Source organism: Rutidosis leptorrhynchoides, chromosome 1 (assembly GCF_046630445.1).
Source record: "Rutidosis leptorrhynchoides isolate AG116_Rl617_1_P2 chromosome 1, CSIRO_AGI_Rlap_v1, whole genome shotgun sequence".
Taxonomy (NCBI): domain Eukaryota; kingdom Viridiplantae; phylum Streptophyta; class Magnoliopsida; order Asterales; family Asteraceae; genus Rutidosis; species Rutidosis leptorrhynchoides.
In genome coordinates this window covers 227,159,653-227,173,549 of record NC_092333.1, presented here as the reverse complement: position 1 = coordinate 227,173,549, position 13,897 = coordinate 227,159,653, and positions in this window count along the sequence as shown.

Sequence of the window (13,897 nt, the reverse complement as noted above, 5' to 3'; positions counted from 1 at the left end):
ATTGAAGCAAATCCTAAAGATAGATCTATGGACCTTGACACATCTCATTCGGGTTACGAATGCTTTAGTACTTCGATTGATATATACTGATTGCGACGGCCGGTATATAGCATGCAGATTGCAAAATGCCTGTATGCGGGGGATATTCTATATGCATCCTGTTAGTTCGGTTACCAAATGTTCACCATATGAATGATTTTATCTTTATGCAGATTGCGAAATGCCTGTATAATGATTATGGAAATGATAATGAAAAATGAAAATCTCGTGGTCTATTAAAATCTTGGAAATGAATGTTTATGATAAACTAATGAACTCACCAACCTTTTGGTTGACACTTTTAAGCATGTTATTTCTCAGGTACGAAAGAAATCTTTCGCTGTACATTTGCTCAATTTAAATATATTACTTGAAGTCATTCATGGCATATTTCAAAAGACATTGCATTCGAGTCGTTGAATTCAAAAGATTATTATTAAGTAAATGACAGATTAAGTCATTTATTGTTTGGATATATTATGATGTGGTATGCATACTTGTCAATTATCGTTGTAATGAAAGTTTATCTTTTAAAAACGAATGCAATGTTTGTAAAACGTATCATATAGAGGTCTGTACCTCGCAATGGAACCAGATGATGATGTGTTCGTCCAGATGGTTTAGGATGGGCCGTTTCAGTTGGTATCAGAGCGTTGGTCTTAGCGAACTAGGTCTTGCATTAGTGTGTCTAACTGATAGTTGTTATGATACATTAGTAAGTCTGGACTTTGACCGTGTCTACATGTCAAAAGTTTTGCTTATCATTTCTTGTCGAAAATTACTTGCTTATCATTCTTAGTCTAGACACGTCTTAGTGAAATTATTGCATAGATAGTATATAGACAAATTCTTATCTTAACGTATCTGTTACTGTAAACTTTGCCTGACAGCTTCCGAAAGTTCCGTCGTAATCTACGGGATCTTCTATACTACATAAAGGTATTCTATGTAATTAGAATATCATCCGATATCCAAAAATCATTTCATATCAAAACCATCTATCTGATCGTGTAAGATAGATCCTACACCTAGCTTGGATTTCATAAGTTTCAGGAGCAATTTTGAGATGAATTTCGAAGAAGACTCCGAAGTCAATGAACCAGAAGTGTCTCAACCGTTTAACGATTTTTTTTTTGGATGGACTGGGGATGCGTTCGTAGTTGAATCAATCAATGGAGACTCGAAGAAGGTAACCCTTTCCATCAATCTTATTGCCCTCTTGGCGAAGAACCTGAAGCACTTACCGGCGAACCAGTCCGAAATACCATTTTCACTCTCATTGCCAAAATATCTCGCAACGATTATATTATATATAGAATTCTAGACTATATTCATACGCTCGTTCCAACCGCAAATCATCCCGGAGTAATGGAAGAAATCAATGAACTTCACGCTCGAGTTGTAGCTTTGGAGAATATGGTACAAAATTTACAAGCACCATCAGCATCACCGGCACTAACTGTACCACCAACATCAACAGTACCTGTACCACCAACGACAACATCCGCATCACACGCCTCAACTTCACAATCCATACCTCAAGTATGATCTTCGTTATATCTACCGTTCTACCTATCGTTCTATATCATTTATCTTCGCTCTATGTATCTTTCAATATTGATTATCTTCGTGCTACATATTATTCTACATCGTTTATCTTCGTTCTAAATGACGATTATGTAATCTTTAATGTTTTAGAGATTATGTATTCTAGTTCTAATCGTAAATCAGATGAGTTAGTATAATATTAACTCATTAAATCCATGTTTACACTAAAGAAAATATATATGTAAGTATATATTTTCATAAAAGTTTGTAATTAAAAAAAATCGTTCGTACAAACTAATTAATTGTGGAAATATTTTAACGGCTAGGTAATTACCGAGAAATATTTAGATTTCACATTAATATGTTACACTGTACATTCTTCAATTCTGATTCAATCGTCATTAGCTATACTCTTTACAACCACAGATATACGTATCCGTTCATTCAAAGCACAACCATTTTCATTCAAAATTCAATTCCATATTCGGATTTTGACCGATCAAAACCCAACAAGTGGCATAATGAAGAAATAATGGACACAATAAAATTTGTTAGAAAACAAACTAATACTGTATGAGAATTTTATTAAGAATCCACGCTAACAATATCCTAGCTAACTATTCCTATATCCCTTATGACTATTTCTTATAATTTTCTAGTTTTGGTTAATCCCGGGACAATATAATATAATCTTCGAATTAAATAAGTCGAATAAATCTTAAAGACACATGTACACAATACGTCGAGATTACTTCAAAGACAATAGTTGTACAATGGGTTGTAGATAATACATATACCATACGTCGAATAAATCTTAAGACACATGTACACAATACGTCGAGATTACTTCAAAGACAATAAGTTGTACAATGGGTCGTAGATATTACATATACAATATGTCTTAATTAATTCGAAGATTATATATTAAACTATATATGGACTATTGGATTATATTTGGACTACTAACTGTGGACTACTAACATTGGACAATTAAAAGGTATTAAAATATTGATTATAACATATGAAACTAAACATTTCTTCGAGTTTGCCACTTGACTTCATCGTAAACATCATATGAATCTTGACAATTACAATCAGCATTCAATCATCTAAAAACAAAATCTCCTCGAAATACCTCGAATTGATAACCACTAATTCAGATATGGTAACATAAAATGCAGAGGAAACAGCAACATTGTAGATGGTCTTAATGGCTAAAAGTTTGATGATAAAGAATGGAGTGTTAGGAACGCTCGATAGAAAATTTGGTACTGAAAAACGGATTGAGCAAACCATGAAGGAGACCAAGGAAAAATACAAGGACCAAATCCTATATTCAAAGAATCCAGATAATTCTGTATCCGATGAAATATTTAGAGAATATCTAGCTCCGTACTCACGTTAAATCTTGTGAAAAATCTTTCTTCATCAACCTTCAATCTTAGAAATTCTGAAAATATCATCATAAATATCTTCGATATTTCTGAAGATATTTTCATAAATATTCCTATCCGAAATTATCTATCTCTTCGTGCTATCCGTGTTACATCATAAAGGAAACTATTTTAGTTTCTTTATTCTGTAAAAATTCGAATTTGAATTATGAATGATTTCTGGAGAAATGTTGGGAATTGAAGCATGAATTAGTATAATATAATGGCATCTGGTCAACGTGATTATATTACAGTAAGTCATGCTAAATTTCTAATGGAACATAATGATTCACAGACTATACCGTCATCATGTGCCATGTTACATAACTCTTTCATTCTACTTAACTTCTGAACATATCAAAAAAATTATATTCTTGATAGTTCTATCTTCTGTGATTCTGTAATTTAACAAATCAAATCGTGCTATTACCTTTCCTTTCTGCTTGGTATATTATGATCATTCGAAACTCCATACCTACAAATTCTGGACCACTACTCGCTTTACTAGAGGTCGAGAAGAGAATAAAAAGGCAAAGAGCTCCGAAATATAAGGGAAAATATAAAGCCCAACAACAGCACTTAAATCACAAATCATGAACATTAATACGAATAGCAATATAAAGACACGGTAGAATTGAGAATAGTATCACCCCAAGGCAATAGTAGAAGTAAACAGATTCTTCTAGTGGAAGATTGAAAAGAAAAATGACAAAAATGATAATTAGGAAAATATCAAGGATTAGAACTAGATGAAACATTTTCACAATCTTTTAGGAGTAAGAATTAAGAAAGAAAGTATAGGAGTGGTGAAAATAATGGAATGGAATATTTAATTTATAATGGAAATATCAGACAGAGCAAACGAGGCAGATGACCGCATTTAATTAAGAGATTTCAATTTCCTTAAATCCCGAAGAATCAGATCTTATAGATTTCGAAGATTTTCTTTAATCCCTTGAATTCCGGAATTCAACCCTGACTACGTTAAAAGCTAAGGCGAATCTCTATTTCCCTCATTTCAAATCTTTTGCGATAGCTTCTCTCATACGCTTCGAGTAATTTAATCATTCTATTCAAAATACTCATTTGTGATAAACTCTAATTTCAACTTGTATTCGTTACAAAAATATTCTAGTTGTTGACCATGACGACTTCACTCAAATTTCGGGACGAAATTTCTTTAACGGGTAGGTACTGTAACGACCCGGAAATTTCCGACCAAATTTAAACTTTACCCTTATGTGATTTCGACACGATAAGCAAAGTCTGTAATGTTGAGTCTAAAATCTTTTTGGAATTGATTTCATGGATTCAGTAACCTTTGACTATTCTCGATGATTCACGGACAATTGTGTATAAATAAATATGTATATATATATATATATAAAGAAATATAAATACAAGTGTATATATACTATTTTGAATTAATAATGTATACTTTAATCATTAGGAATTAAAAATGTAAAATAATAAATAGAATAAATAAGTTACCATTATACATATATATTATTATGAATCTATATATGGTTTCTATTAATAATTATTAATATATTGTAATATATAATATTTAATAAATATTATTATATAATATAGTGTAAAGTTATATATTATTTTTAGTTTACTAATTAATACAAAACAATTACTTATGTTTCAATTTATATTTCAAACCTTAACTTAATTAATAGGTTTGTTATTTTGAGGCTTTGATCAATTTAATATATGAAGAAGATGAAGAAATTCGAAATATAAATTTATGGGTTATATACAATTAAGTATGAGTATATAACAGAAAAATAAATGACAGAGGAATGGTTTAGAGGTTTGCTTGGTGAGCGAGTGGTCATGGGTTCGAGCCAGGTTCGGAGCAATTTTTTTTAAAAGCTTATTTGGAAGGTAGTTTTCATTACAAAAATCTTTATTATTATTATTATTATTATTATTATTATTATTATTATTATTATTATTATTATTATTATTATTATTATTATTATTATTATTATTATTATTATTGTTATAATTATTATCATTAGTATATCATTATTTTGATTATTATTATTATTAGTATTATAATTATTAGTATTATTATTTAACACTTATTATTATTATTATGATTATAGTAAGTAAATGATTACTAATATTATTACTACTAATATTATTATTATTACAAAGTACTAACATTTAGTATTATTATTATTATTATTACTAATATATATATATATATATATATATATATATATATATATATATATATATATATATATATATATATATATATATTATATAATTAATATTATGATTATAATTACTATTATTATCATTATTATAATTATTATTATGGAAATAATAAAATTTATTATTATTTTCATTCAAACTTATACTAGTATCATTTTATAATAGTATTATTATTATTATTATTATTACTAGTATTATAATTAATATTGGTAATATAATTATTATTATTTTTATCAGATATTAGTATCATGACTATTATTATTATTATCATAAGTATTAATATTATATAATTATTAAAATCATTATCATAACTATCATTAACAGTAAAATTAATATTTTTACAAGTATTATTATTAATATCACTATTATTATCATTAATATAGTTATTATTAACATTATTATCTTTATTAATAATATTAAGCATAATTATTATTATTATTATTTTTACCATTACTAATATTATGATAGTATTATTATAATTACTATTTTAAAACAAATGATATATTTAATACATATTACATAACAAAATTAATATTTTTATATACAGAATGAATATATGAAACATATATATATCATTAATATAAAGATGATATAATTAATAAATTATATATAAACTTATTCGGTTACGATTATGTGTATTAATATATATACAAATGATATAGGTTCGTGAATCCAAAGCCAACCCTGCATTGTTCAGTATCGTCATATGTATTTGTACTACAAAATACAGTATTGTGAGTTTCATTAATCACTTTTTATATATATTTTTGGGCTGAGAATACATGCGCTGTTTTATAACTGTTTTACGAAATGGACACAAGTACTTAAAACTATATTCGATGGTTGGATTATGAACACCGAATATCGCCCCTTTTTAGCTTGGTAGCCTAAGAATTAGGGAAATTGCCCCTAATTGACGCGAATCCTAAAGATAGATCTCTGGACCTTGACACGTCCCATTCGGGTTACGAATGCTTTAGTACTTCGATTGATATATACTGATTGCGACGGCCGGTATATAGCATGCAGATTGCGAAATGCCTGTATGCGGGGGATATTCTATATGCATCATGTTAGTTCGGTTACCAAGTGTTCACCATATGAATGATTTTATCTTTATGCAGATTGCGAAATGCCTGTATAATGATTATGGAAATTATAATGAAAAATGAAAATCTTGTGGTCTATTAAAATCTTGGAAATGAATGTTTATGATAAACTAATGAACTCACCAACCTTTTGGTTGACACTTTTAAGCATGTTATTTCTCAGGTACGAAAGAAATCTTCCGCTGTGCATTTGCTCAATTTAAAGATATTACTTGAAGTCATTCATGGCATATTTTAAAAGTCGTTGCATTCGAGTCGTTGAATTTAAAAGATTATTATTAAGTAAATGACAGATTAAGTCATTTATAGTTTGGATATATTATGATGTGGTATGCATACTTGTCAATTATCGTTGTAATGAAAGTTTGTCTTTTAAAAACGAATGCAATGTTTGTAAAACGTATCATATAGAGGTCTGTACCTCGCAATGGAACCAGATGATGATGTGTTTGTCCAGATGGTTTAGGACGGGCCATTTCATTTTTAGTGCAAACCTTTCTAGGAGCTTCTTCAAACCATAGAATCAACGAGTTTTCATCTCCGCCATCTTATTCTTCGAACCATAATCGATCAAAAACTAACCACTAGCTTTTCTTTGGTTAAATGGAGCACCAATTTGCATGAGTCACCAAAGAAAAACGTTTAAGCCTTAAGGAGGACAAGGCTTTTAAAGAAAACCATTTTCGTTTAAGAAAGGGAAAACGAGTCAAGTTGTGAAACGAGACAAGTTTTCCGAAAATTTTGGTTTGAAGCTATGTGCATTCCAAAGCCATCCCGGTTTTGGGATAACCACAAGGATAGCTATTGCTCCGGTATATCAGCGAAGTGAACTACCTTCTTGTATTAAAGGCGATGAGACAAAAACTATCTTGGGCTCATAAGGTGATGTGCATACAAGCCATCCCGGTGATGGGACGACCACGGGTAGCTACTTCCCCGGTATATCACCGAAGTGAACTACCTTCTTGTGTTGAAGGCGATGAAAAAGCAACTACCTTGGGTGTAAGATTGGCGTTGGGTCTATTGCATGATACTTGGAAGACTTTACTTCCAAGCTTAGGTCTTTTTGGTACAAAACTTAACTTGAGAGACTTTACTCCCAAGTTTGGAACACAACATAACTTGGAAGACTTTACTTCCAAGTTTGGAAGACTTGACTTCCAAAATGAAACATTGGGAGGACTCGACTCTCCCGGAAGTGTCAAAGCTCAAAGCTTTTATTCACTCGACTACTTTCCACATAACAAGCCTTTATGCTTATATTGAGAAAAGGTAGGAAGTAGAAACTACCTTTCTGTTAATTGATAGAACAAGGGTGCCATAGCTTTTGACTATGGTGTGTGCTGTCTAGCAACACTAGCACGAAGTCATTACTCTTCATCAAGAAGATAGCACATGGTGAAGCTCGGTGGTTCCTCTTCCTACGGTACTTTACATCTTAAAATGATGCAAGTATGAAATGGTGTAGATTAGGAAGTCTCCTACACCAAGTAGAACGACATTCAGGAGACTTTACTCCCTATAATGGATGGACTTGAATCATCCAGAAGTATTAAAGCTTAGAGCTTTAAACACTTGGTTTTGGTGCACAACATGAAAGACTTTAACTTCCATGCCAAAGTTTTGATTTTTCTTTTGATTTCATCATTTCAAGGACAAAATTATTTGAAAAGTGATAGACTTTACTTTCACTTTGACAATTGCAAGTATGAAACAAAAGGAAGACTTTACTTCCTTAAGTTTTGAAAAACAAGGAGAAGACTATACTTTTCCATAAATTCACAAGTTTCAACCATTTTAGGTGTTTATGATTCAAGATAATGTAATGGTTAAAGACTTGCTCCAAAAAATTAGTTTCACCAACAATGCAAGTTTCAATCTCTATAAAGTATATGTGACAAGTTTGTATCTAAAAGGTTCAAAATGACCCGAGATTTACTCCCCCCCTTACATTTAGTTTGATGTAATGCCCTCATTGTATTAAACGATAGAATTAGAAAAATTGAGGGACATTTTGAAATAGAATAGAAGAGAAAAGAAAGTAAAACTAGATTAGATCAAATGATCTTTGTTGTAACCATTCGGATAATACTTAGTCGCTAAAAATTTGCTTGCATGTTGGTGTACCACTTGTTGAGCCAAAAGAAGGAGCCAAGTGCATATGGCATTCCCTACAATTTCAAGTATGCTCACAAGGTACAAAATGTGTGGGGCAATACTCGGGGAAGTATGTGCGCCCACAATAAAATCACAACGTTCCAATGTCATCACAAAAATAATCCAAACATCCACAAGCATAATAAGTTTCTCAACCAAACCATCAAATCATCATAATCACAAACAAACGATAGTCTCTATGCTAAGCAAACAAGCACAAGGTAGTAACGATTATCAACAACACATTCATAACCACAAGAACAAATATAAACATTACTACCCTAATAAGTGCCAAATTATTACATACCAAGTTCAAATTCATCATTGTTTTATCCGAGAATCACATGCTTTTCGGATATGAATAAACTACCACCATTCAAACAACCATACACAAATAAAGTCTAAAAGTTCACATGCAACTACAAATTATTACCAAATTGTTTCAACTTCCCAAATCATCCGCCCACAATTATTACAAACCGATTGTTTTAAAACAAGTTCAACAAATATAGATTCATTAAAGCTTCATAAAATAAGAACCAATACCAACATAAGTGATCGTATTCATCATAAACCAAATGGGCCACTGCCCGAGCTTCCACCTTGATGTTGTTAGTTTTGCCTCCTCAACCTTTCTTGCTCCTCTTGAGCTTGTCGCATTTGCTCGAATTCTTGAACATCCATATCTTGTTGGTATGCATTTTGGGGATCATAAGGGGGTGGTGCAGTGAAAATGGTTGACTTCGGTTGTAGGGTTGGACATAGGGCTCGGGTGGCCAAGTAGCATCGGGTTCATCATGAGAAAGTCTTAAAACATGGGATTGCCACCCTTGGCGTAACTCTAAACCCATGAGTCGGTATTGGGTCTCGTTATGTTGAATTCGACCTTGTAGGCTTAAGTTTCCAAATTGATCCAAAAACCACGACTCGAATAATCCCCCGGTTCCTGAACTTCCCGCCCCGCTAGAACCCGTACTGTGTGCGTATTGACCATGACCCACATTAACATTATCCCCCCAAAGACGCTCAATCTCCTCTTCCTCATTAACCACACGACGTTGTTGTTGTTGATCATACCATTTAACATAAACATCATTTTCTTTTAACAAAATGTGTCCGCCCTTCCAATCAAGGGTGGAAAATGGACTCATTGGTAGCTTCTCGAGACCGGTAAAATCAATGTTCAAATATTTCGCAATTTTAGTCACATAACCCCCACCTACACTCGGCTTAGCCAACTTCTTGCCATCCCCATCATAAAGATAGCTTGCAACAATATTAGGTACATGAACATGCTTATGAAGATCAATTTTGTCGACTAGCCAAATATCAAGTGTGTTAATTTTCTCGTTACTATGCCTCCGGTAGTTGACCGTGTTCGCAATGAAGCGGTCAATGACCCGGAGTTTGTGGATCTTAAGGGTTGTTGCGATTTCCTTTCCCGGCCTATAATCAGCATTGCTAATACGGTGCCACGCGGCACGGAGTTCAAGCTCATTGTGACTATAATTTTCACATCCTAGCAAATAAGTCTCAAGGTCCTCGGGGTCTTTAAACTCTCTATAAATGCCTAATGTCTTACAAAAGTCCCAAAGACTCATGTGAAAAGTGTCCCCTCCTAAATGAAACCAAAGATATTTAACGCTTTGAACATCGATTTCCTTTGGGTCGAACATAAGAGTTGATAAAAACTCGCGAGTTAGGGTTGCGTAAACTAACTCGTTGAGCGTGAATAACAGTTCCCAAGGGGCAATGAATCTACCACGATGTTTGACATGGAAAGCTTTTTGCATTTCTTCATACATTCCTGCTTGCCGTAAGGGTTCCCAATCGACATATTTTGCCATATGAACATCATTATCAATTCTACACTCCATGTTCCTCCTATATGTAACGACCCGAATTTTTCTATGAATATTATATGAGATTAATATTTAAATGATTAAATGTTTCCAACATGTTAAGCAATCAAACTTGTTAAGACTTGAATGTTTGAAACGGATTTTACATAAACATTTGACCACCCAGTTTGTCCGATGATTCACGAACGTTAAATCTTGTAAAAATGACATGATGATATATATATATATATATGAACATATATATATATATATATATATATATATATATATATATATATATATATATATATATATATATATATATATATATATATATATATATATATATATATATATATATATATTTAACATTATATAATGATATGTAAGTATCTCATTAAGTATATTAACAATGGGTTATATACATAAAATGAGACTACTGAATTAAGGAATTCGAAATGATCTATATATATATATATATATATATATGTAACGATTATCGACGTAATAACGTCTTAATTAAAATAAATACATCGGTATCATATTAAGATATATTAATACACTATGTTTAACATGATAATTAAGTATATCATTAAGTGTATTAACAATGAACTATATACATAAAACGAGACTACTAACTTAAGGGTTTCGAAACAATATATACATGTAACGATTAACGATGAAATAACGACTTAATTAAAATGTATAAATATATATATATATATATATATATATATATATATATATATATATATATATATATATATATTGTATTAAGATGTATTAATACACATTTTAAAGACTTAAAGACATATATCAAAATACTTATACTTAACAAAGATAGTTATAATTGTATTCCCATTCATTTTCATCAAGAATTTTACTTGTATTCATACGGTATTTTCACCCGTATAATACCCAGCTTCTAGATGTATATACTATTGGTATATACACTCAAATGATCAGCTCTTAGCAGCCCTTAATGAGTCAACAAATATGTGGAACCAACCAATAGACAACTAGCATGACTTATGAGCAAGAAAACAAAACAAGAACTCCTTTTAACCCCACTCACCACTCACCACTCACCATTCACTTCATTTCATTTCCATTTTCTTTCTAATTCTCTCTCAAAACACACACACACCCTTAAGAACGAAATTTCCAGTAAACTAATCATCATCTTCATCAAAAACTAGTTTAAGAATCAAGCTATAATTATCATAGGAAGAACACTTCAAGAACACTTCGAAAATCCTTTCAAGTTTGCTAGATTACTTTCAATTTTGCAAATCCATTTCAAGTGATAATCCAACATCAAGAAATATTTATTTATATCAGCAGGTGTTCATTCTAAATCAAGGTAATAATTATATTTAAGCTTTGATTAAATTCTATAAACATAACTATCTTTAATCAAGTAGTAATCTTACTTGAACTTGTTTTCGTTCCATGATTCTACTTCAAGAACTTCCAAGCCATCAAAGATCCTTTGAAGCTCAAGATTAACTCTCATCATTTCCAGTAGTTTTACCTACTATACTTGAGGTAGTAATGATGTTCATAACATCGTTCGATTCATACTTATATAAGTATCTTATTCGAAGAATATAACTTGTAATCACTAGAACATAGTTTAGTTAATTCTAAACTTGTTCACAAACAAAGTTAATCCTTCTAACTTGACTTTAAAAACAACTTCACACATGTACTATATCTATATGATATGCTAACATAAGGATTTAAAACTTTAAAACACGAAGAACACCGTAAAACTGGACATACGCCGTCGTAGTAAAACCGGGGGCTGTTTTGGGTTGGATAATTAAAAACTACCTTAAACTTTGAATTTAAAGTTTGTGTTCTGGGAAAATTATATTTCATATGAACATGATAACATATCTAAAAATGGTGGTTAAACTCAAAGTAGAAGTATGTTTTTCAAAATGGTCATCAAGGTGTCGTTCTTTCGGCAGATATGACTCCGTCTTTCAAAATAGACTTGTAACCTATAACTCTGACTATAAACCATCACTTTTTCTATTAGTTTTAGAAAATTTAGTTCATTACAAAATCATAGCAATTTGATTTACTCAAAACCGATTTGTAACGAAGAAGATATGGACAAAACAATATTGGTTAAAAATGGCTAAAATGACTACAAGATTGTTTTTACAAAATCTATACTAACTATATACAAGCTAAATTTTCTTGTATTATACATGCATTTAAACATATCATGACTATTTTCTTGTAATATACTAGTCTTGGTTAAGTCCGAGACAATATAATATAATCTTGATTGATTAAGACAATAATTATACAATACGTCGGATAAATCGAAAGACACCATGTACACAATACGTCTAGATTAATTCTAAGACAATAGTTGTACCTTGGGTCATGATTGAGTCTTGTACAATACGTATACAATACGTCTTGATTATTCCAGGGTGATATATTGGACTATATATATGGACTACTAACATTGGACTGCTAACAATGGACTACTAACTTGACAACTTAAATCATCAACACGTAAATAAAAATATGATGTGAATGTATTTTATCATACTTTGATATATATGTATATATTTGTTATAGGTTCATGAATCGATCCGTGGCCAAGTCTGATTTTCGACGAATTGAAAATCTGTGAAAGTGAGTTATAGTCCCATTTTTACTATCTAATATTTTTGGGATGAGAATACATGCAGCTTTATAAACGTTTTACAATATAGACACAAGTACTTGAAACTACATTCTATGGCTGGATTATTATACCGAATATCGCCCCTTTTTAGCTTGGTAGCCTAAGAATTAGGGAAATGGCCTCTAATTGACGTGAATCCTAAAGATAGATCTATTGGGCCTAACAAACCCCATCCGGGTTACGGATGCTTTGGTACTTCGAAAATTATTATACAGATGAGAGTTCCTGTATGATGGGGATATTCTATATGCATTTTATTAATGTCGGTTACCAGGTGTTCACCATATGAATGGATTTTGCAGTGAGCATACCTGCACATTATTTACGAAAATGAAATCTTGTGGTCTATTATTACGAATTATTATATATAGGTTAAACCTACGACTCACCAACATTTTTGTTGACATTTTAAGCATGTTTATTCTCAGGTGATTATTAAAGGCTTCCGCTGTTGCATGCTATTTAAAGAAGAGATTTGGAGTCAGCATGCTTGTATGATAATGTTTAAAAACTGCATTTGGATGTCTATGATTGTAATATATTGTAATGGTTATGTAAAAACTTGGTATTTTTAGATTATCGATGATTGATAATCTATGTTATGTCTTTTAAACCTTTGTTGATAAAATAAAGGTTATGGTTTGTTTTTAAAACGAATGCAGGCTTTGAAAAACGTCTCATATAGAGGTCAAAACCTTGCAATGAAACCAATTAATATGAAACGTTTATAATCGATATGAACGGGGCATTTCACTATACTTTGGGTTCATTAAAACCCTTTGTAAGTAAGGTTGGTTTGTTATCCTACGAATATCGTCAAGAACT